Source organism: Manis pentadactyla, chromosome 5, assembly GCF_030020395.1.
Source record: "Manis pentadactyla isolate mManPen7 chromosome 5, mManPen7.hap1, whole genome shotgun sequence".
NCBI classification, from domain to species: Eukaryota; Metazoa; Chordata; class Mammalia; order Pholidota; family Manidae; genus Manis; species Manis pentadactyla.
Window position 1 is genome coordinate 160,749,252 of NC_080023.1, and position 26,061 is coordinate 160,775,312.

At 47.6% G+C, this 26,061-nt stretch overlaps 1 long non-coding RNA gene across 2 annotated transcripts; it reads right to left on the reverse strand.

The window, feature by feature from the left end:
* Positions 1-25,509, reverse strand: LOC118920841 (uncharacterized). 2 transcript variants are annotated; one of them, XR_005028095.2, is made up of 4 exons: positions 25,224-25,509; positions 21,949-22,083; positions 5,204-5,347; positions 1-176 (listed from the first exon to the last, which is right to left on the reverse strand). It is a non-coding gene; the product is annotated as an uncharacterized LOC118920841 (long non-coding RNA). The 2 variants fall into 2 exon arrangements; XR_008997951.1 differs by lacking the exons at positions 1-176; positions 5,204-5,347 and adding an exon at positions 16,641-17,088.
* Positions 25,510-26,061: the final 552 nt, after the last annotated feature.

Sequence of the window (26,061 nt, forward strand, 5' to 3'; positions counted from 1 at the left end):
TTCAAGAGCTGAGAGCTGGGTCCCACAGAGAGCATGTGCCTGCAGGAAGAGGGGGCTTGTGGGTAACTGCAGAGGCTCGGTTTTGGAACCAGATAGACCTGGTTTTGATCCTTACCTCCTCTTGCTAGCTATGTGGTTAGATAGTGATTTCACTTTATGCGCTTCAGTGTGCCCACCTGCAAAACAAAGATAATTGCTTCACCAGTTGTTGAAGGGAGTAAGGAGCACAAAACTATGAAGTGCTTAATCTAGCACCTGGCAGAGAAGTGCTCAGAAATAGTACATATTATCCTTGCTGCCAGCTCAGAACACCACCCACTTTTCCTCCCTGTCCTTCCCCTTCCACCAGCAAACCTGAGAGTGTGACCAACCAGAAGTGCTCACATACCTGTAAGCACATGCCTTTCTAACCAAAGGAAGCAACTAGAGTGCAATGGAAGCCATCAGGGCTTTGGATTTAGCCACACCTAGTTTCAAACCCCATTTCATCCACTTATCAGCTGGGACCTTAGACCTTGGACAAGTCACTTACCTCTATTGAGGTTCAATGTCCCCATCTATACCACAGGGCCAGCAATCCCTGCCTTGTAAGTTATCCTGATGCCTGAGCACATGCTGTGGACAGAATATGCATTACTCAGGGTTCATTGGAAGCCCCCAAAAGTCCCCGCTCCTCACCATCAGCACACAGGCACTGGCTGTGGTGGTCTAAGCAGATGTCCGTGGTTGTGTTAATCTACATCTGAGAGCGGCAGCCGCATCAGGGACTTCCCTGCGGGTCCCTGGGGCCCATCACCCTTCAGGGCACCCAGCCTAGCAGGGCCTATGGGCAGTAGCCTCTACCCCAGAGCCCAGCTCCTCCACATCCTCCCCCAGCTATTGCGGGAAGAAGCATGACTCATCGAGGGAAGAGGGTTGGCATCATCCCCCCCCACACATGGGGCCAGCCAGCAGGCTTGTGGTTAAAGGGCCTGCCTGGGTTGCAAAACAAGCCAGTTTGCTATGCTCTGGGATCACGTGACGATGCAGGAGCTGGGGATGGCCTTTTCTTCCCTCACCCACTGACTCCGGGCAGCTCGCTTGCAGTCACATGTGCTGCCTGGGCCTCAGTTCCCCCTGATTGCTCCTAGCTGCTGAACTCGCTTAGAGACCGAAATTGGAAGAACTACTTCCTTTTTCCTTTTTTTTTTTATTGCACCATGCATGTGTAAATATATTCTCATTACAAAAAAATGTAAAGACTATGAAATATAGCAAACTAGAAATCAGAAACCACTCTACAGCCCTCACCGCACACCCTCTGTGGCAGTAAATTTGGCCAGTGTTTTCCTGAGTACCTTCCAGGACCCTGTCTTCTTTTTGTATTAATTTTAAGTCACATAAGAAGTGTGCTAATGCTTTCTTCTTTTAAAAAATATTAGAATATTACAGAGAAGGTAAGGGTCCCCACTGACAGCTATCACCTAACAATCCTGGTCCCCTTCCAGAGACAACCACCCTAACCAGTTAAGGATTTCTCTGGCAAACCTCTGTTCTTTGTATGGTATGTATATATATTACACCCAAGTTCATAGCAAAGCCTGGGTGTGGGGAGGGGAGACATTTCCATACTTACTTTCAGACTGTATGTATCTTTTAAGTTGGCCCCAGGTTGTTCAGTTTATAAACAATATTAAAATGATTATCTGCCTACACTCCTCCTTTGCCCACATGCAGGTAGTTCCTGAAGGTTGATGCCAAGTGATAGAATCTCTACATCACAGGCACCTGTGTTTGGCTTTAATGGTTATCACCGAGTGGCCCTCCCGAGATTGCCTTTCTTATCTCTTTTCCAAGTATTTACAGATAGGCGCCCATATGCACGGAACTCATTTTCCGAGGGTTGGTGTGAAATGATACAAGAGAAAGACAAAAATTTCCTTTGCCACAATACTGAGTGTCCTGTTGAGAGGCAGCATAGAGGGTGAGGAAGGGTGACAGAGTATATGCACTAGATGGAAATGACCGACCACTGAGTCCAAACTCACCGTAGAGAGGGGGAGACTGAAGCCTGGCAAGCGGACCTGGCTTGCCTATGAGTCCCCAGGCCTTTCTTGCCAAGCTTATTCTCAGCAGCTGGGAGGAAACACATCCTCCTACACAGGAGTTAGGGGACTTTCTTCCAAATGCAAATACAATCATGTCCCCTCCTTTGCCTAAGATATTTCATTGACTTCCTATGCTTCATCTTCAAGACACCACCCAGCCTTTTGCTCTCTGCTCTTCAGAGAACACCAGGACCTCTTCTGCCCCAGGGCCTTTGCATATGCTTTTGATGCTCTCTGGAATATTTCATGTCCCTCCCCTTCCACACTCACACTACTTTGCTAACTCCCACTCTTGTCTGAGATCTCAGCTGAAGCATTCCTTTCTCAAGGGAAGCTACCTTGGCCTCCTTGACCATGCTAGAGCCCTCTTAGAATACCTTTTAGTGCCTCTATTTCTCCTTGAGAGCACTGTTCACACATGCAATTACATTTATTTGTGTAATACTTGAAAAACATCTGACTCACCTTCTGGAGTCTCTAAGTCAAGGGCTGGGTTTCTTTCTGCTGGATCCCCAGCATTTAGACCAGAGTAGATGTTAAGTATTATCTGAACAAAGAAACTACTTTACTCTTCCCCTGTTGCCCCACAGCTTTTTGGTCACATACCCTCCACATCTTTCCCTGGGTCTTCCCCTTCCAATACCAATGGGAGGCCATCCTGGACAACACACACCTTTCTGATCCCAGGAGGCAGAGGGCTGTCTGAAAACCACCTGCACTTCAGATTCACCACACCTCATTTCAAACCCTGTTTCAGCAACTTGGACTTGGACACGTCACTGCTGTTGATGGAGACTCAGTTTCCTCACCTGTAATATAGGGCAGCAACCTCTGCCTTGCAGGAATGCACGGGACTTGAACACAGGGCCTAGCCCAGCACCCTGCACACTGTGGAGGTTCAGTGTTGGGGGGAAGCCCTTGAACCCCTCTTTCTCATAGATACCCCATTCTCCATGGTCTGAAGCAGGTTTCCACACTTCTGTTGCCACACAGTGTTGACCATCTGCACACTTTCAGATCCTAGCCCTGAATCTAGCAAGGAGAGTTCAGCTCCACCATCAGTAAAACCAACCCCTGACACCACCAGATGCGGGCATTTAAGGCCCTTGTGGGGTTAGGAAGGCCCCAGCGTTCCCGGCAAGTCTCTCAAACCTGCAGCGCTCAGGTAATGGAGAGCAAGTTGGTTACTCTAAACCCCACAGCTTTCTCCCTTCAGAGAGAACAACCCTGTTTTCCTTGGGTGCTCCTGCAAGGCTCCCTATGCAGCCAAGAGATTTTTCCAGATCCCTGGAAGAAGAGTTGGTTCTTAAAGGAGGAGGAGAGCATTGGCTGAGCGGCAACCTCAGCGTTAGCCTTAGGGAGACTAGAAGTGATATTCTGCAGCCCCTGTAGGGGCATCTGCAGCCTCAGAGCCGGGACCAGGACCAAGACTCTGGAACATCCCAGAACTTTGGCCACCACCCCTTTCTTGCCTCTGGATGCGGGCCTGTGCCCTAAATCAGCATTGTCCCCGGGCTTCATCACTCAACCAATATTCATTAGCCAATATTCATTAGGTCAACATTGTGTGGCAACAGAAGTGTGGAAACCTGCTTCAGACCATGGAGAATGGGGTATCTATGAGAAAGAGGAGTTCAAGGGCTTCCCCCCAACACTGAACCTCCACAGTGTGCAGGGTGCTGGGCTAGGCCCTGTGTTCAAGCCCCGTGCATTCCTGCAAGGCAGAGGTTGCTGCCATATATTACAGGTGAGGAAACTGAGTCTCCATCAACAGCAGTGACATGTCCAAGTCCAAGTCATCATCACCCTGCCAGAAACTGGAGGTGCCTGGCTGAGCAAGGCGACTGTGGCCTGCTCCCCCAGAGCCCAGGGGCCGGTCCTGGGGCTTCTGCAGCAGCACACAAGGCCAGCTGGGGGACTCCTTTGCCAGGTCTGGGCTTCTTGGGTCTTTGGAACAACAGGACATGAAGGGTAATAAAGGTAGAAAGGAGGTTCTGACCATGCCTGACCTGCAGCCAGCCTGCTATGGGGGCTTCTCTCGGGTCATCTGGGGGCCTGGCAGCTCTCAGCAGCTCCCCTTCTCCTGTTACTGGGGTACAAGCACCCAGCCACCTGCAGTCAAAAGTTGTAATTAAGTAATTAACAGCAGACCTGTTTTGTTCTTCTTATATACCCTAGGATGTAGCACAGAGCTTGCCCTGGTAAATACTTGGAAGGAAGACAGAAGTAAGGGAGGGAGAGAAGAAGGGAGGAAGGAGATGCGGTGGAAGAAGGGAAAGAAGAAAGCAGTGCATGTCCTGCATTCTTATTTATCTACTATTTACTGGCCACTTAGGAGCCAGACGCTGTACTAGACTCCAGAGATAGGAATAAAACAGGTGAGATGCTTGCAGTCACGGAGCATCACCCTTAGTATCCTTGCAGTGCATCCTGTAGAACAACAGTCCCACAAAACACCCAGCATACTGCTCCTCTGTCAGAGAAGCCTGAGTCTGCTACAGTCCTGCCAGCCGGTCTCGGACTGTCACAGGAAAGCTTCTGAGAAGGTCTGCAATTACAAAAAATCCCGATTAACCAGGTCCGTCCCAAACTCTTTCGGCCTGAAAGCTGTTTCTTCTCAGAATTACAGCCCACGATCCTAAAGGAAGCAGGCGAGGTTGTCTCCCTCCTGCTGGGCCACGTTCCTCCTCACTCTGAGCTTATTCCCGACAGCACACCCCGCAGGCGGTCCTGCCGCCCCCACTTCGGTTGCTTGGGCTTCCTGGCACCTCTGACAGCACTCCAGGAAACCGTGCTGCTTCTCCCACATGGGACAAGGCTGCGGAGACCCCTCCTGCTGTTCTGTCCTCGGGGCTCAGGGGTAAGGAGCAGCAGCAAGAGAAGCCACAAGAGGCAGGGACTCTGAGTTGAGCGGCAGGAAGGCGGGAGGCCTGGCCTGACCCGAAGGTCCGCGCTGTTATGCTAGACCTCCAGGTTTTGGCAGAGCCCGAATCCTGCTTGCCAAGGCAACTTGGGGACTGCCAAACCCCTGTGCAGATGAAGACAAACATCAACCTCGTGTTTCTGATTCACTGACGTTCAGCCCATCAAGCTGCTGTTTAGTGAAAGCTGCCTACCTTTCAACAAAGGGGAGCACTTCCTTCGGAAATGTGGTTTAGCTTTGTCCAAAGATCTCTTCACCAGGGTGGGAGGAGGTAGGGCCTGCCTCTTGTGCCGCTTGCTGCTGCCACTTCAGAAGGAATTACAGCCACTAGGTACACCTAGAGAAACGGACTTCACCTTTCTGAGCCTCAGTTTCCTCACCCATAAAATGGGAGTGGTACTGACCCCACAGAATTGTTGAGCGATTAAATTCCTGAATGCACTGTGTAAGCCCCTGGACTGAGTAACATATAAAATGGTATACGTTATTAATAAGAGTATTAGGATTATTTCAGCATCTTCTTCATCCATATTCTAAGTTACAGGGAACCCACAGTTATAAATCTTTGAAATGCTGCAGAGCTGTGGAGGTATATCCTCACAGCAGTGACCCCCAACGAGTCCCCCTTCTCAGAATCCACACTGTGTCATCTGTGCACCCACACTGACTCAGAGATTGGACATGTGATTTGTTTTGGTCAATGAGACTTGGCAGAATCTGGACAGAAGAACTGCCTTTTTGAATAAGCACACCCACCATCTCAGAGAGACCTAGGTTTCATCCTACCCAGCATTCTCCAGAGGACACGTCAGCAAGCCACAAGCCCATCTTTTCCCTGACCCATCCCTCAAAAAGCCTGCCAAAAACCTGGCCATAAAAAGCCTCTTAGCCTGTAAGAGACACCTTCTTTGTTCTGCTCACCAGAACAGAGGGGTCCCTCTCAGGTTTAGCAATAAAAATGCTTGGACTGTTGAGTTCGCATCCCCTCTTCTCCTTTCAAGACTGCTTTGCCGGGCGGAAGGTCAGGAAGACCTAGGTCTTGGAGAGATGCCCAGGAAGCCCTGCTGAACCCTGGCCCGAGCTGAGCCCTGGCCCCAGCTGAAACAGAGCCACAGGAACCCAAGGACCAGCAGGAAAGCTTGCCAGTCATGTACATGGGTGCTCTAAGGCACTAAATCGGGGGCGGTACTTCACACAGCAGCAGATAGCTGATGGGATGGATTCGTTGGTGTTGATCCATCTTCCTGCCCACTGCATTCCTCTCTCACTATCACTCTTGCTTAATTCTTCTTGTTCAACTAGACTCTTTGGATGGGAGAAATGTTGAGCCCAAAGCCTGGTTAGGAGGACTCATAAGCGTATCATCTTAATTTGCATCAGGCACCACCCCAGGACTTCAAACTACAGAGGAACGTGTCCCCACTCCCATCTCAGAGCCCAACAGCCTGGCATTCAGACCAAAATGCAAGTGAGTTCGGGTGATTCCAGACATTCCATTAATTCAAGCTAATGGAAAGCCAGACCAGTCAGAATAAGGAAAAGTGAATTGCATCTTTTTGTAAATGGACTGCAGTTTTATTGCTCCAGAACACAAACCATAACTCAAACTAAATACTGAAGTGCTACCAACAACTAGTCCCCCCAGACAGCTCCGAGGAGGGGAATAGCTCTGTTTGCAATTGACATATTAATTGTTTGAATGCAAATAAGTTCCTCCAAAGAATCTGAAACTACCTGTGAGGAGTTGAATCTCTTAAGTGCTTTGACATTAACCTTGCAAATATTTACCCTGTAGGCAGGAGCAATCACGGAGGAAAAGAAATCTCTCATCTCTGCCTTCAGCCCAGGTCTCCCTCCTGGACTTCAGACCTATAATAGCCATGTGTTTGTTGAAATGTATCAGAACATATTTAACCAACAGTGATAGAGCTGGCACGTGCCCATCACAGCCCTAAATTGTTACTCATTTCATCCTCACAGTCACCCTATGAGGGAGGTACTGCTCACATCACCTCTTTACAGAAGAAACAGAAGGTCAGGGGTAAGCGACTTGCCCAAGGTCATACAACTTGTGGTTGAAGTTCCACGCCTTGACCTCAGTGGGCTCCAGACCTTCTCCCCTGCCAGAGTTCTTCTTTCTGTGACTGTGTCCACCCATCGGTTCATCTAAGACACAATCAAACCATCCAAAAGATCCGAAGATCTCTCAAAGCTAGCCACCTCTTTTCACCCACTCTGCTGCTACCCCACACTTGGATGAGGGCAATGTCCTCTCACTAGTCTCTCACCCTCCATGCTGTCTTCCTCCGGTCATTCTCTTTACAACCGGGGTCTTTCTATCCAAGCCTGAGAGCTGTAGCTAGTAACTCACACAGTAGAAAACTCACATAAAGTTTTCCTAAGAAGAACATAAAGGTGGCTGCTTGAGAAACTAGAAAAGCAGGAGACATGTAGGCAGGGACAGGCATCTGCGGGAGGAGAACCAGAGTTAGAATTAAGGGGACACCCAGAAATCACTTTCTTTGTGAAGGCAAAGCACAGGAGAAAGTCAGTCAACCATCTTTGCTCCTCCTCTGCAATAATTTACCTCTGAAATTGACCTCGCTCTCTAGAGGAGGATTATGCAATAAAAAAAAACACAAGTAAACAAAAACATAGTGGACAAGAACCTGAAGAATCTGAACCCTACAGTCTAGAAGACCTCCCAGTCAGATTCTTGCACACATGTCCTCCTTTACAAACACCCTTAAGTCAGTCTAAATGTCTTGTGGATCCCCAAGTGCCCCATGCTTTCTCCCACCCCAGGGCCTTTGCACATACAGTTTCCAGAGCTTGGAATACTTCTCTTTCTCGTGAGTCTCTTTACCAGCTAATTCCTACTCCTCTTTCAGGTTTCAACTTATGTATCACTTTCTCCTTAAATTCTTGCCTGAACCCCAGATCCCAGGTAAGTACACTCAAAAAATATCTCCCTAGTTAACTTATTTCTCATTTACTGTCAGCTTGTTCTTATTCTTATTTCTCTTGATGGTGGTGCTCAATTAACTATTTAGGAATGAATGAAGTATTTGTCAACACCAATTTGGCCTTGCCCATTCTATCGAGTATGGGTAAAAGAGGGGCCAAATGCCATGTGCCCCAAGGCATGCCACATAGACAGCCGTCTGTCTGGGGAATATTCTCTGATCTTAAGATCAAATAGCAGCTTGTGTTCAAGAGGAGGTCTTTAGCCTCTTGGACTCAGCCGTGGTGCGGGCTGGAAACAGAGCAGTGAAGGGAGACATGAGGAGACGCGGCTGGGAGGAGAAGCTGGGGAAACTGGAAATGGTCAGGAGCAGAGCGTGGGGAACTGCTTCCATCTTCAGCAAGTCAGCGAGGCAGGCAGCATTTGGTTCAACTCCTATGTCCTGCTAGAACAGCACTAGTTGAGGAGAACCACAGGTTGTCTTTCGATTTCACAAACACACCAAGCTCCTTCCTGCCTCATGGCCTTTGTACCTGCTGTTCCCTGTGCATAGAACGCCCTCCCCCAGGTCCTTGAAAGGCTGACACCTCATCACTCAGATCTCATTTCAAGTGTCCTGTCCTCAGACTCAGAGAGGTATATCCTAACGCCCCACCCCCAGACACACACACACACACGCACGCACACAATCATTGTATACATTACAACCCTGCTTTGTTTTCTTCATAGCACTTGCCAATGTTGAAAGTAATCCTATGTATGGATTTGTCTGCTTAGCTTATTCTGAGCCTCTCCTGCTGTAAAGTAATATTCAAAAGGTTGTGATCATATCTGCCTGTTTGCTCTTCCATCTCAAGTGCTGAACTCACACCCAAACTTGATTAGTAGGTATTGTACAGGTGAATGAATGATTTGAACAAATTTAATGTATCAAAGAACCCAGAGTGAAGTCCCAGCCTTTGAGAACTGGGGGTAAAGTACAGTAAGAGCAGAAATCTAGTAATAATACAAAGACCCAAAGTAACATGGATATCATGCTAAGGAGCAGGACTCACTCCAGACCCACCTGTGGTTTCCTAGTACACAGCCTACCTGTCAGATAGGAAGTGTCCTAAGCCAGCTTTTGAGCAGAGAAGGGCAGTGCCTCTTGCTTCTGCCTCTTGGGCTCAGAGATTGGCTGCTAGCATCCTGGCTCCCAAAACTACCCAAAGGCCTCACCCATTCCCTCACCTCCCCTGCTCAGCCTCTTCAGCCTGATGAGTCGATCTAACCCATGAGCTCTTGAGAAGGGTGGGAAGACAGCCTGGTTTTGCAAGGAAAGATTGATAATACTGCATATAAGCTTTGGGAAAACAATGTCCCGTTCATCAGCCTCAAAGGTGTGACAGTGATAACACGCCTTCAGGTTGATGTGAAATGGAAACGTCCAGGCAGCTGGAAATTACGTGACAGTTACATTAAGCATCAGACCCTGTTGTACACCCATGTTCATAGCAGCACTACTCACAACAGCTAATGTGTGGAAACAACCCAGGTGTCCATGGACAGATGAACAGATCAGCAAAATGTGTTCTCTTCATCAAATGGAATATTATCCAGCCTTAAAAAGGAAGGAATCCTGACACATGCTACGAGATGGATGAGCCTTGAGGACATTTTGCTAAGTGAAATAAGCCAAACACAAAAAGACAAATGCTGTATGATTCCACTTATATGAAGTACTTAAAGAAATTCATAGAGAAAGAAAGTAGAGTGGTGGTTGCTAGGAGCTAAGGGAGAAGAAAACAGGAAATTAGTGTTTAAAGCACACAGATTTTCAGTTTGGGGAGGTGAAGAAGGTTCTGGAGATGGGAGGTGGTGATGGCTGCACGCAAGTGTGAATGTACTCAATGCCACTGAGCTATAAACTTAAAAATGGTTAAGATGGTAAATTTTATGTCCATGTGTATCTTACCTTTCCAAGATGTAAGGAATCCTATGTATGACTTTTTTTTAATGGTTAATAAAAATAATTTTTTTAAGTAGAAAAATAATTAAATTTTTTTTTAATGAGGGCAATTCCTGGAATCAGACACACCTGATTTCACTCCCAGTCACACCACTTGCTAGCCTGTGGTTTTGGGCAAGTTTCCTATCTCCTGCATATCATCCAGGATGCGGTCCCAAATACAGAGATCCAGGCAACTCAGGCAGAAAGGGGTTTAATTCAGGGAGCAGGGGGTTTACAAAACCTTTGGAAGTCAGAGGAGAGAGAGTGAGAGTTTGCCATAGAGTTTAGATTCACTGTATGTCTGTGGTCCAAAGTCAGTAATTTGCTCCAGCTGCAGAGATCAGGAGGTTACAGGAAACCACTGCTGGCCGTCCCTGCTGCCCTCTGTGCAGGTCTGGGGCAGTTAATGGGCCCAGAGGCTCACATGTCTGCCATCATTGCTTGAAAGGAAGAATGGCTTTCTGGGGCCCTCCAGCCTTCTGCATCTTGCCTGAGTCCACATCACAGAGAAAACAAAGTCCCCACACAGACAACTCTGGAGCTAGGGAATCTGCGCAGTGTCGTTGCTGGAGTTCTCATCCCTGAGACCCAGGGAAAGCGTAGAAGGAGATAGGAATAAATCTTGACGACGACATGCATCCCATATATCTCCCTGACTCTGGGTTTTCCTGTCTTTGCCAGGGGGTAGTAACAGCACTCACCTCCTGGAGCTTTATTTGGAGCAAATGAAATAATAACACGGACTCCTAGCAGAGTTCTCAAATACTCCTAAGTCTTTCCCACCCCAGGATTTTTCCCCGTGCTGTTCCTTCTACCTAGAACACTCTTTCTTCATCGCTGACTGCTTTTACTCATCCTTCATGTCTTAGGTGAGCTGTCATTTCCTTGGGGATTCCTTTTATATTAAACCTCAATCTAGGCTGAGTCACCCAGTTATAATAATTTATAGAATCTCATGTTTTTCCTTCATGGTACCCAACATGGTTCGAACTTGCATAATGGGTGTGATTATGTGTTTAAGATCTGTTTCCCTCAACCATGAGCTCCAAGGCCAGAGCCACTGGGCCCCCTCTCCCTCCCCACCAGCAGGGAGAGCTCACCTGCGGGAAGCAGGCTCAGACCTGGACAACAGACCTACACGACCACTTCTTCCCGCTGCATCTGGAAAGACTGCGGCCCATAAAGGAGAAGGGACACATTGATGGCCACACAGACCTTGCATGGCCCAAATCATGGTCAGACCAGGTCAGAGGACAGTGAGAGGCCAGGGGGAGGGAGAAGAACCAGGGAAGGGGCACTCGACCACCCCTTCTGCCTCCCCCACCAGGCTACAGGGCCGCACAACAGGAGCCCTAAGCTGGCCACACTCTGGCCTGGGCCGCGAGTCAGAGCATCAGAACCCTCCCGTGGGAGAAAGCGTTTCTCTGCTTTTCCAGCCAAAAGAGGCATGGGTGTCACCACACCCTCCCCTGCCCCCAACACACACACGTGACCACCAGGGCATGGCAGATCTCTATTTTATAGCTAAGATTATATCAGAGATGCCAAGACACTTGCCTGAAGTGACTCAGCTAAGTGGCAAAACTGGAACTCTTCTTCCCTGATGTCCCCTAGTCCTTACGAGTCTCTGCATAACCAGGGCAGAGTGAAGGAAGGGAGAGAAGAAGGAAGAGAGGTACCTGAGGATCTCTGCTTCCCCAGAAGAATGATGTCTGTGAAAATATACACTATGGTTTCCTTCCTGCCCGTCTTCCCCCTTCCCTCCCTACTTCCTTCTGCGTCTCCCTATTTCTCATTCTGACTCTCTGTGCCTCCCTCTGCCTGTGGGTCTCTGTAAGTCTCTGCCTCTCTCTGTCTCCATACAGCTCATCGGTTGGCTGACAGTCAGCCTCTAGCCCCTGGGAGTCATGAGAAATCCCAGTGAGGAGTGATTTCTGGTCCACACCACTATCTGGGTCTTGGGAGGCCTATACTCTCTGAAAACAACCATCTAGCTTTGGAAGAAAAGCAAACTTTTACTTGTACTCAGAGCAAGGGAGACCAGAGCCTTGTCTGGGTGTGAAAGGGCCCAGACCCCAGGCACACCCTTTGCCCCAGCTTCTAGGACCAAGTGGTGTTGGCCGGATAGGCTGGGTATCTGCAGGCCAGCTGTTCCCATGCAGAGCAGAGACTCAGCCAGGTGTGGTAGGAGAAAGAGCAGGAGGTGGGTGTCCAGACCAAATGGTGTCATTAATGCCAATTAGGAAAATGTTCCATTATCACCAACTAGTCATCACCATCACAGGTGTGGCCCCTCGACACCCACCAGGACGCAACCATTAAATGCCCACCCCTCCTCCTCCTCTTCTTTCTCCATCCTCTGGGGATAAGGACTGCTCCTCTGGCTTCACCTTTACTCAGATAAAGCTCCCTGAGACAAAGAGCTGCCTTGAGAGGTGGTGAGCATCCCATCTTGGGGGATATTCAAGAGAGTGATGACTTCCTAAGTCTGGGGTAGAGAGGATCATTACTGAACCACCTTCCAAAGCCGTACCTGAGAATCTTCAGGAAAGACAGCAGTTTTTAGTATTTTATATACATATATATGTATATGTATACACACACACACAAGTATACCCACAATTCCCACCTTAAGAGAAGTACGCACCTTAATTCGGACAGATTAAAAGGCAAAGGCACGCCGTTTGAGGTCTCAGAGTCATGTCACTGTGACTCCAAAGATACTTCTGTTTTTCCAGACTTCATTCGAAGGAGACAAATGGATGCTTGGGGAGCAAGAGTTCAGGCTGGGAGACACAGACCTGGATTCAGATCTGCCACCCACCACCTGTGCACCCTTGAACAAGTCACTTCTCCCTGTAAGCCTCGGATTCCAAATGCAGACAGGAGCCCACCTCACATGGTGAAGAACAAATGAGATTACAACTAGCAGGTTACCAAACAGGCTCTTGGCCCATAGTGAACACTCAATAAATGGGTTACTGTGTGATTTGTAGTACATCAGAAATGAGGGATTTAGGAGTGACAATGGCAAACGACAGTCCCACCACCACATGACCTAGATGATACAAGAATTTTTGGCGTTAGCCTGAGCAGACAGTGCCGGAACCCCTGCCCCTACCCCCTAGGATACAATGTACCTTCCCTGGTCTGAACCCCTGGCGTCCCTGCCCTGCACCAACGATTCCCAAGATTCCCAAAGTGTTCAAGATTTGACATGAATCCCTTAACCATTAAGCACTGAACATCATGTTTTCCATCCTCAGAGGTTTCTAAACAGTAATTAGGCAGTGGAACACCCTGCTAGGGTGGTGAGAGTAAATATCATTAGTGTAGGAGGGGGTGTGGGGTAAGTGGAGGCGCTTGGAGGCTTGGCACACTGCAGGGTCTGGGCTGGCACCAGGGAGGCTAAGCCCAAACCTTACCCAGCCCCTAGCTGCCTAGCACTCTCTCTTGGGGGCCAAAATCTCTGAAGCTACAAGGTGATATAATAGAGTTCACTGGCTTTGGTATAAGAAAATCCTGACTGAATCCATCCTGCCATTGTGAATTTGGACAAAGTATCTAACCACTGTACGTTCATTTCCTCATCTACAAAATGGAAATTACTGTATCAGTCTCATGTAATCATGGTAAGAATTTAATGAGATACTGTGTGTGTGAAGCACCAAGCACTGTGCTTCAGCAATCAGGTTCTATAAACGGCACCTGCTGCTACTCAAGTGGAGCCTCCAGATTCTAAAGTTACAGCATAAAGGGACCATCATGAGGAGCCAAAAATCCCCTTTAACATATGTCTCAATCAGGATCATTGGGTGATGCTGGTGTAACAAGCAAGCCCCCAAATATCAGATAAAGCCCAAAGGTTTCTCTCTCATTCAGTACCACCTGTTTCTCACAGACAGGCAGGGAGGTTCCATTTGTCATAGTCACTCAGGATCCTAGGCTTACAAAGCCACCACCTGGGAAAGAGACAACTCTGGAGGTTCTTGCCATGGCAATTACATATTTTGACCCAGTAGTAACACCCATCACTCATTAGTTAGAACCTGTCACCTGGCCCCACCCAAACACAAAATTGTTCAGACTTACGTGTACCCATAAGGAGAAAAGAACTAGGTCTGGCACCCACCATTAATCCCTGACATCGGATGCATACTGGGGACTCACAGACCTTCCTTCAATCTACCCACAAAGCCAGATTTTTTTCTCCAATATTAACAAATCACCATCATTTCTTCCCTTGAGCACTAAAAGATAACACAGATGTGCACTCAGGAAAATGTTGCACAAAAACATTCAAATCTTTCACCACCAGAATCACAGTTGGTGCTGCAAGGCATTCAGGCACTGTGTGCGGAAGCGGACACCCACCTAGCAGATTAACCTCTCCCCACCCAGGCTCACTCTGTGCCTATACTCACTGCGCAGATACATGGTTAAAATCATCTGTGTATTTAAATTTTTGTTTTCCTCTCTTCTTTTTTTTTCAAGGCAGAATTGTATAAGTTAAATGCCTGTAAGATCTAAAACCCTTTCCTAATACAACCTCGGAGGGTTCAGTTGGCCCTCGTGGCAGAGGGGAAAGCGTCCCCAAGGCCACCTTCATTCCATTCAGTCCCCAGGCTGATGGCTGTGCCGTTGAGGGCTGTAGAGGCTCCCATTGAAGGGTGGGGTGTGGCTCTTTCCCGCTCCCCTGCTCTTCTTCCTGGACAGTACAACAGACTTTCCACAGAGGAGTTTGGTCCCAGCTCCTCCTAAGACCATGGTGAGCCATGTTATGATGAGCTGGGAAGAAGGAGGCTTATGAAGAGCCTGCTGTTGAGGGGACCAGTGGCTCTAGCCAAGAGGAGAGCAGATAGTTATGATGCTCAGAGACACAAACTTTCTGTGGCAGCCCTTAGAATCCAACATCCAAGGCCCTTGGTCAACTGAAGTGCTATGTGTCATCATCCTGGGGATACCTAGGTTCTGGAAGTTCTTTAGAACTGTCAAAATCCAGCTTGAAGTGAGGCAATTTTCCAACTATAAGACACTACAAACCATATTCCATAGCTAGTGTTTGCTTGACAGATAGATAGATGATGATAGATAGATAGATAGATAGATAGATAGATGATAAAGATAGATGTAGATATTCTCTGAGCCTCAATGTCCTCGTCTACAATAAGAATGGGCATTTTAACAGTTACCATAGTTACTTTTCCACTTGAAAATGACTTGGAGCATTTATTGAGCACCCACTATGTGCCAAGCACACAGCTAAGGGTTTTATCTCATAATTTCACCACCTTTTAAGAGAGGCACACTTTTCTATTTTATGTATAAAGAACTGAAGCTCTCAGAGGTAAACTGACTCTCAAGCCTGGTGGATTCTGGACTTGAGTCCTAATACGTCTGCCTCTGAAGGCCATGTCTCTTCCTCCCCACTCTCTTGGATGTGCCCTGGGAAAGAAGTCCTATGGCCTCCACTTAAATTTCAAGCCAAGCAGGGAGGAGCAGTGGATTGGGAAAGAGGGTAGTACTGCCAGGTTGGTCCTTGAGGACCAGTCGGTGTTGGAAGTGGCCAGGAAAACTGGAAATGGGGATAAGCCCCACCCAAATGCTTGCTCTGAATCCACTGGTCCATTTCGTCAGAAAGAGGCTCCTATGCCTGGACTTGTTTTAATTGCAGGTGCAATCACCCTACTGTGCACACAGATTGGGTGTTGAGGCACAGAGCATCCATGCATGCTGTGCTTGATACCTTCTTCCACAAGCAGCTTGACAAATGAGTGAATGCTGGTGAGCTTGTGCAGCCGTTGCCCCTGCCCATTCCATCTTGAAATCCTTTCCCTCCTTCCCGTCTCAGGGTCGCACCAATGTAGGTCTTACTGCCCAGTCATTTACAAGTTTCCTGACAGGTTTTCTGGCTACTGGCCTCTCCTCACATCCAACCCAACCTTACTAAAAGCCACCACGATCATCTTCTTAGAATGCAAAATTGATTCCATCTTATCCAAATTTAAAACAAACAGAAAACCTTTAGTGAATTCCATTACTCTTGGGTCAAGTCCAGACTCCTAGTCATCAGCTTCAAAGTCATTCATAATCCAGCTCCTTTTAACCTCTCCAGCCTTATCTCTCTCCTACTTCCTCATGAGCATTCCCAGCTCTGTTCACACCCAAGTGCAGTGTTTTCTTTTAGGCTTCCAAGACTTTATACAAGGTCTCCCTTTGCCAGGGCGCCCTTTTCCTCCGTTACCACCTTAGTGAAGCCCCATTCAACTGCAGGAATAGAAATCATTAAAATATGAGTACGCAGGATCTTCACCCCTCCCTACTTCCTTAGGAAACAGAATCAGGGAAATATCCTTCACTGAAATGCCTATAGGATGTAGACATAGGTAATATGGGGGAGAAATATTTTTTAAAAATACAGGAATACTGACAGTAGGGGAAGCTCATGGTATTGAGAGTTGAGATTGGAAAACAGAGGGATTTTGCAGGAGTCTCCATGTAAAAGATACTGAGTAGGGACAATAAAAGGAGAGACATTTGTAAGAACAGCCCTCTCCATTTACCACTTCCTCCAGAAACTAATTAGACAAAAGGCTTAAAATACTTTCAAAACTGATGTTTACTTTTTTCACCATCTCTTGTGTTACACCACCAAAATCAGACTGAGCCATGTGGGATGTCAAGATTTATCCAGGTTACACACTTCTTCGAGTTTAAATGAAGCTCTTGAAGCTTGCCCCCAACACCTTCCCTAACCTAGAACTATTCATTCCTCTCTGTTTAAAGACATGCAATTTTACTATAAAGCCTTGCTTTAAGTCTTCATATTGGGATACCTTATTTGATTATGTATTCTTTTTGGCTTCAGTTCTGATGGTCCTGAGACATCAGGGATGGCCATGTCTTCACCATCTTTGAATCTCCATTTCCCAGAACAATTTCCATTTTCCTGGCATATAAAAAGTGCCCATCCATTCTTGTTGAATATGCTACGACATTTGGGCTGTCACCAGCTGAGCCAGCACCCAAGTCTCACCCTGGCCAGTCTGAGGTGGGACGCTCTGCCACGGAGAGGTCAGCCTCACTCCTGGCTGCCAGCACTTTCAGTTCTGACCACTTCTGGCTGAAAATGGTAAACAGAAGTTAAAAAGAAAAATGAACATTCGGAAACACAGAGGAGTTATCCTGTTTGCTTCTAAACATGTGCCTTTGCGCCTCTTGTTCTCACAGCCCAAGTTCAACCAGGCCCAGTAAAAATTTGTCCAACCCTCACTCTGCCTGGAAGATCAAATCCCAGCAGGGCACATTTGCCATAGGCACACATGCAAGCATCTCTAGAGCGTATGGGAAAAAAAAATAACTTCCAACACCAAGTACCCTTCTAATGGTCAAGCTTCATGCTATCTGTAAGTCCGGAAAAGTTTATACCACAGATCGGTTCCTTCTCCTCCCTGGGCCTCTGGTATTGCCTGAGTGTCAGAAGGCTCTCGAACATATGCTCCCTTCTCATTTGCTCACTGAGTTGAAGGGCTGGTCTCTGGGATAGTCCATGAAGCTCAGGGTGGCGGTGCAGAGAACTGGACACCAGACAATTTCTTTCATCCCTCTCTCTTCAGAGGAATAGAACTCAGGCACTTCCTCAGCCTCAATAGACACCAAACAGAAAGGGAAAGTTGGAAATACCCATGGGAGAGCTGCCCAATAGATGGCACGAGCCTCCTAGAGAAATACCCTCCCAGGACGTTTGAATGGATCTAGAGCTTCTGCATTGCTGAAGAACGGAGACGAGATGGATATAGTCCTTCCTCATTGCCTGTCTGTGTGTCTGTCTTTCCTGAAGTTATATCTCCTCTTCCAGGGTTGCTCCTCCTGCCTTAAGAGAACCTGCTCATGCTTTTGAGGAAGAGAATAGAAGGGAGGCTTCAGGTTCCACGTTGGTGTCACTTAGGTTGCCAGCCTCCAAGCAGGACCAGCTGAAGCCCAGAGCTCCCTGGGTCTGTGCCCTGCACACCCATGAGGTCTTGAACCCAAATTTGACTTCACCACGGGGCAGCCACGTAACTACCAGCATTACTTCACCTCCTAGAGCAATGGTTTCTTTAAAAAATATATTTCAGTGGCTTGTCCTGGGGATTCGATGAGATCACGCATGCAAAATGCCTGGCAGATAGTGGGTCCTCGGTAATTATTAGTCATTATTATTATTATTACTATTAAAAACCCCAGACTGCTTCATTGTGGAAACTGCACCAGGCTCTGCTAGATTTCCTCGTCTTCATCCCCATAACTGAACTTCCTCTTGTAACTTTCTCCACATCTGTCATTTCTGCTCAGTGTCTGTCTTCCCTCGTGGCTTGTGGACTCTAGGAGTGGATCACAGACCATATTTATCTTGTTCACCATATCCCAGGTGCCTAGAATCATAATATGAGCTCAAAAAAGTATTTTCAACTTAATTCATTTACATTCCACCTGTTCCCATCACAGCTTCTCTTTGCTGAAGTTTTTCCCCATTTCCGTGTTAACTTCAACCACTGCATCTCTCTGCCAATCCTACATCTGAAGAAGCCTAAACTCTTCAGCAGTGAGTGTGTGGATGTCACACATATCAACAGATAGATAACTGTGTCAATAAAGGTTTCTGAGGCCAAAGAGCTCTTGGGCCTTTCCTCTTCAGGTCCTGAAGTGGCCTCTGGAAAAAGGAGCAGGGCCAGGCTCAGGTGGGCTGTTCAAAAGCTTGGAAGTCCCCTCCCTTGGAGGAAAAGCAAGCGTGGTGATCAGTTTTGCAGAACACTGGCAAGTACAAGCCAGGGAGAAAGAAAAAAATCAGTGTACCAGATAATCCAGCAACCTTGAGGGCCAGGTTTATTAAACAGAGACTCAGGAAGTTGAAGTCATATGCCCAGGGCACTTACAGCTCCCTGGACACTAACTGAGATGCATTTGAAAGAGAGCATCTTGGTGGGCTGGCAGCTGAGCACACTGACCACACCCCCACCTCCCATGCTGGCACCCGCTTCATAAGGACCTGGGTGGCATCTGTGAACCAGGGTGTGCCATGCCATCTGGCTTAGCCCGGTCAGATGTCAGACCGAACAGCTCAAGAATCTCTTCCCCTCTCAATTGAACCCCTTCATTCTGAAGACACCCTATCCTGCAGCTCAGTGATGGTGAGGGAGGGACAGGAGTCCATCCTACCCTCTGAGGATTCAGACCCTGCAGCCATGACCTTTAATATCCCACCATTGAGACAGTGGGCTAGTTTACCTACATCAACAGAGATGGGGTGCTGGGTATGTCCTGGGGCCAGAGGCCAGACACATTCCCACAACTTGATCTATGCTTTCACTGCCTGTCCCCCAAGCTCTCTGGACTATTCCCACTACATTCCACCCCCCACCCCCACATCTTCTTTCTGCACCCAATCTGAAAATATATGTGTTATTTAGTGTTTAGTACGTGTTCATAGCAGAGTATTGACCTGATCACCATATCTGGAACATAGAGATGTTTTATTGATGCCACATAGAATGTTTTAAGAAAATCTGAATGCTTTGCCAACATGAAAATTTGCAGGAGTTTATGTAAAAGTCCAGATTTCTTCCTTCCCTTGAATCATTGGAAAACTGGAAGTTCTGAGTTCAGCTTCTCACATAGTATCAGTTGGCTGGAGCTGAAAAACATCTGTCCCTTTTAAGTCAGGATATTTTCCCCACAGAATTTTTTCCTGAAATGAACCTGCTTCACTCTTTGGCTACCTGGCCTGAGTATGTTTGTGTTTAAGACTTTCTGTTCTACTGTTAACTCAAAAAATGTCCATTTTACAGAAACAAAACTGAGGCAGCAAGAGCTTAACAACTGCCAAGGTCACTAGAGGGTAGCATCCCCAGGGTCTCCCTGATAACTGCCCTTCAGCAATTCCTAAGGGTGGGCATAAAGGAAGCCCCCTTACCCTACCCTGTTCTCTCCCTTCCATGATCCCACTGTGCCAAGCCTAGGGGCCAGGAGCTATGACGCAGGTAAAGGATGGACCCTCAGCACAGGAGGTTTCCTCCCCTGCAGGTGGCTCATGGGAGTGGAGCTACCACCACCTCAGGCCAGCTCTGAGGGCTTCTCGGTCCTTACGTACCCTCTTGGTGCCCAGCCCCCCAAGGCAGTGGGGGCTCTGAGCTGGTAGCACAGTCCTAGTCCTTAAGGCAAGAGTCTCTTGTGCTGGTGGTGCACGTGTGAACATACACATACACAAATACATACACACACACATAAACACACAAGCCACAGGTACATGCATACACAAACACATACACATATATGAGACACACAGAGACACACACACATGCACACATACAAAAACACTCATGCATACACAAATATGCATATACACACAATGCACATATACATATATACTTATACACAGAGACACACAAGCACACACATACATATGCACCCATACAAAACATTCATACATATATACACAAACACAGATACACACAAACATGCACATACACACATATATACACACAAAACTCTGAGAGAGTAGAAGGTGAGCAGTGAGAGGGTGGAGGACAGAAGGGAGGGAGGAAGAAGGGAAACCAAAGGTTTAAAATCACTGTACAGTGAGTATTTGCTCTGCGCCAGAAATAGTGCTGTGTTTTCCATGCTTTTATGTTATTCAATCCTCTCAACATCCCTTTGAAGTGGGAATATTTTTATTTCCTCTTTTCAGATGGAGAAACAGAAGCTTAAAGAGATTAGACAACTTGCCCCAGATCTCACAACCAAGATAATTCACGATGGAGCTGAGATTTGAACTGCTGCGTCTAATAGTGTATTCACAGTTGCCAAATTCTCCTTATATGCCAGACTCTGTACTAGGCCTTGAGAAGACAAAAGTGGGAACACATTCTCGGTAGCTACCCTTACAGGGTTCCCTCTTCAGGGGTCATGTGGGGCAAACATGATACAAATAATCACACAAATAAACATGTGATTACCGATATGATAGGTACAATAAAATGAAAGCTCAGAACATCATGTGTGGTTATAATGGAGGGGCCCTAACTTAAATCTAGGGGTGAAGAAGGCCTCCCTGTGGGAGTCACCAGACCCCCAACTGGTCTCCCCATATCTGGTTAAACACCTTCCCATGATCCCTCTCCCGGGAGGAGGGCATGAAGCTCCTGTAACCTCAGATCAGGAAGACTATTTCAGTAACGGTTTTAGAGACAACCTACCTTATCCCACATAAAAGCTTGCGGATGCAACCGCTGAGGTCTTATGTAATGAAAGCCTGCTTGCCCTGGCCCATTCTGGGTCACACCTGCAGTCCATCTCTGTGAGCTGTGCAGGGATTTAGGCCTACAAGGACCTCACTACCGCAGAGCACCAGGCTCCCTGGGCTGTGCAAGACTGGTGTTCAATAGCAACACCATGTGGACAGGCCCAGGATGATACTCCGCTGCATTGGTCAGAATTTCTAGTCCTGCACAGAATGGGCCCCCTGCTGACCGAACAAGACCCCAGCTGCTCCTTGGAATTGGGGGATTTATGCTAAAACATAGGTGGGGACTCAAGTGACTGACGGGGAGAAATGAAGGAGCAGTGACCCTAGTGTCCCTCAAGTGGGTCAAATGGTTCCTAGTGGCTTCAAATGAGTTTCTAATTGCGTCTGTCTTCACCTTCCAGACCTGGTGCTCCCACACGCGGCTAACATCTTTCCCAGCAGGGCTGCACACAAAGCCCTCAGCAGTATAATGGAGAGAGAGTGGGCTTGGTCTCAGATAAACCTGACTGTGAATCCCAGGCCCAGCACTTGCTAGGTGATAAACCATGGGTCCTTCCCTCTGTCTCTGCTAGAATCAGTTTTCTTAAAGATGGCATCTTCTTCATCAGCCATTGTTGAAGGTGTACTGGTTTCCTAAGGTTGTCATAACAAACAACCATAAACTGGTTGGCTTAAAATAACAGAAATGTATTCTCTCACCATTCTGGAGTCCAGGAGTCCACAGCAAGATGTTGGCAGGGCCATGCCCCCGTGCACAACTCTAGAGAAGGATCCTTCGCTGCAACTTCCAACGTCTGGCGGCTGCTATCCTTCCTGGCTCGCCTCGCTCCATTGCTGCATGGGAGGGTAAACAAGGTTACATATGCAGAGAGCGAGGCATGTCCCCCAGCTAACTTTACTTGCAGCTTAATCTGAGTTTACTGTGCCTACTTTTGAAGTCCTTTTTTCATTCACCAGTAAGTCAAAGTAATCTTATCAAATCAAAATGGTCATGTCACTCTCTTGCTTACAGTCCTCTGTGGCTCTGCCAGTGCCCTTAAGAAAAAGTACGTCTTTAGAATAACCTACAAGTCCTATATTATCTGGCCCAGGTTGAACTTCTACTCTTCCATTTACATTTACCCCATTACATTACTCCTTCTATACCAAACCATTCATTAGTCCGTGAAAGCTCCATCCATATTCACACTTTGAAATCATGTCCTCTTATTTCTGTCACTCATACTCCATTCCCTTCACCAGAGAAGCATTTCTTCTCATTGTTCAAGACTCATCTTGCATCCTGTCCTTTGTGAGGCTTTTCCAGGCACCCCGAGACCTGGCTGTGAGTTCCCCCAAAGGTCTGTATGTGACACCCTGATGATCTGTCCATACCCCACTGCCATTTTCACTGCCTCTTTGTCCTCTTCCAGCCTGGGCGCTCCTTGAGGACAGGGGCTGGACTTTATCCACTCTCATCCCCAGGGCAAGCCCGGCTGCTCACGGACCTCAGCAACACTCGCTGAAGTGGACATCACATCTGAGCAGGTTCTGAGGACTCTCAAATCCCCCAGGAGAGGAGAAGAGAATAACCAAATCCCCTCTGATACCTGTGACGTCGCTTAGAACCATGAAGAGCGCTAAATCTGAGTGGCTCAGGATGCCAGGCTTCACCCTCCAGCATTTCCCACCCCTTGAAAACTTTGGCAAACCTCTTAACCTCTTGATAAATCCTCTTTTGTCATTCTGAAGTAACATGCGCATGATTGGAAATGTCATCTGTTTTAACCCTCTCAACGACCCAGGCACTTGAGCTCCATTTTACAGAGGGGGAAACTGAGGTCCAGAGAGGTTAAGTAACTTGCCACTTTACTACCAGTAGTGAGCAGCAGAGCTGGGATTCAGAGCCAAGCTCCCAAGCCCAGACACTTTGCTTATTCATTCATTTCTTCATTCAAGAAAAAAATCTTTATTGAGCACCTATTATATACTAGGATGCCTCTAGATGCTGGTACACCAGCAGTAACTGACAGAAGCAAACTTCACGTTCATTTCCGCTCTGTCACACTGCCTAAAACTGATGGCACAAATGAGAGAGGGTCATTCCCAGCTTCAGAACGAAGGTAGGAAGGTTCCCTAGCCAGTGCTGGCCCCGCCCGCCTGCTGAGATCCACTTCCTGCCTGCTGGGGAGGGCAGGGTGAAGTTCTCCAGCACCTGGTGGCTGGGCTGGGCCAGGACAGAGAGTAAGAGACAACGTGGAAATGGCAGGTTGCAAATCTGCTCTCCCGCCACCTGGAGCCCACTCCGCGCCTGTCCCCAGCCATGCACAAAGGCAATAGCTCAAGTTTACGACGTGCCGCGCGCAGGTTGCCGAACTACCATCATCCGTAATGGGTTGTTGTTTTTATTTTCCATTTATAGGGAAGCCTGAGTTACTACCTGTGGTCACCTCGGCCATTAAACTGCTCCAGGGGCTGAGATTTACATATCAGCCATGTGACCTGCAACAAGCTTAGAGGGAAAAAAGGGACGTTTACAGTCTAATTATAGCTGGTGATTGATACATAGGGACAGCAGAGAGCAGCCTCATCAACCCCAGAAAGCCCTCGTCCACAACGCCCTCCTGAGTGACGACCACGGTAAGCCCAGGCCAGGTGCTCCGGAACGAAGGACTGCAGATAAGGAAACAGGTTCACAACAAGTGGGCAAACTTTCCCCCCTGGGGCTGGCTGGGGAGAGCAGGGAAGTGGACGGGAAGGGAGCGGGGATGGGGCATCCCTCACTCCTCTCCACCACCTTATCCAATTAATATAGTAATTCAGTCCATTACCTGAACAAAGGTTGCTGACAACCAGTTAATAACATGCTGCCGCCTACATTGCTTTCATTCCAGGATCTCAAAACACGTTATAAATAATTAAATGCTATTATTTAGTGATTTGTGTAATCAAAGAACTTTACAGCCATCCCTTTGTTTTCTTTCACTAAGTACAACTCAGCACCATGATCTCAAATGAGGAAACTGAGGCACAAGAGCTGGCAAGGGTCACGTGACACTTCACCACAGCTCTTAGTGCCCACCCTTCCCCATGGGCTCAGGGGCCACCCCTCAGCTTGAACCCACTCCAGGCACAAGGACTGTTCCCAGTTAGAATCAACCTCATTCCCTTTGGGCAGGGGGAAGGATCCCCACAGAGCAAACCAGCCACCTTCCATCCTGGCCTCTACCTTGACCCCATCTTACCATTTGAACCCTCCATCTTGAACATGGTCACAGTGTTTAAATGAACTTTTCCACATGGTTTAGTAGAGGGAGATGGGTTTTGATCATTAGAAGCAAAGTATATGTTTCCACCAAGTGTCCAAAAGCCAGTGCCCGCTGTGTCCATTTAGATGCAGCGTCCTGAAAGCTATCGTTTTCTATTTCCTGTGGCTAATGTGCTTTAGGGCCCAAATTCACATGTGTGGGGGGCCTTACATCGAAAGAAATGTTTTGCTATCAGCTGCTGATAGGACTGTAGAGCTCAAGCCAAGATCCACTCAGGACAAGGACTGTGAGAAGCCAAGATCATGAACATAAACCATCAAGCCCCTCTGCCCTGCACAGTCCAAGAGGCACAGGGTATGACTAAGGTGCCCCAGTGGGCCTTGGACTGACCTCTGCCAGGATACAGGTGTTGAAGATCAATTGTTTGATTACTACCTCTCTCCTCCATCAGCCTGAACTCCTTCTCTCAGGATCATTCTTAATCTCAGGATAGTTTCTTAATATTCTGAACAATGCTATGTAATAATTACTATTATCCACATCTTGCAGATGTGAACACCTAGGCTCAGGATTTACCCAAAACCACATGATAGTAAGTCATGATGAGACTCAGTTTTTGGCCCAAAGTTTCATGTTCTTCTCACAGCCCTCCAGTTAATCCACCATCCAGACCATCTGACTAGTAGTCAGAGTAGCCATCTAACCAATTCAGATTCCCAAACTCACCTCTGTACCATTGCTCTCCAGGATCAAGGCCACATCCACAGAGTACAGAGCAAAAAGGAGAATTGGCAAATATCCTTGTTGGACACCGAAACCAGAATTTTGGGGGCTGAAGGAGAATTCTTATCATTAGCATGATTGCCGACACGATAAAATTAATTAGATGGTGCCTATTTCTTCACTGCCTTGAGGACATTTAGCTCAATCTGCCTGTAAGTGAAATGACAGATCTTAGCTAATCATCTCGTCTGTAAGGATGAAGCAACTGTGCCTTGTCTATGATCTGTGCCTGATTTTCCCTCATCAAACATTTATTGGGTACCAGTGATGAGCCAAGCCCTGTCCTGGATGTCAGGATGACACAGATAGCTGAGACAGTCCCCACCCTTGGGAAGTTCCCAGTGCAGAGAAGCCAAGGTGTGCAGTTTCCAGGAGGAGGGCCCCAGGGAGGCGGAGGCGGGATGGGGAATCCTGCAAGTCCCGGGCAGGCCAGTCATAGCTGCAGTGGGGATATGTCCTCTGCAGCCACCAAGCAGAATAATGAGGACTGCAAGGACTTAGATTTCTCTTTCCCTCCTTAGAGTCTGGGGTGACCACCCTTAAAATCTTTCTGCAATGACTAGCTGTGCTCATAGATGGGAGGCTAATTGTGATGCTGGCCTTAACGCGCCTGCCGTCTTGACCTCACGCCTCTGCTCCTTGTGAGAGTGCGCACATTAGGCTCTTGTTTTCATCCCCGTGATGATGTTCTTCCTTAATTGAGGAGGACCACATTCCCACCAAGGGGACACATTTTTGGAAGCCCCATCAAACAAGGGGGCATTCCTCATTTAGGGCAAAA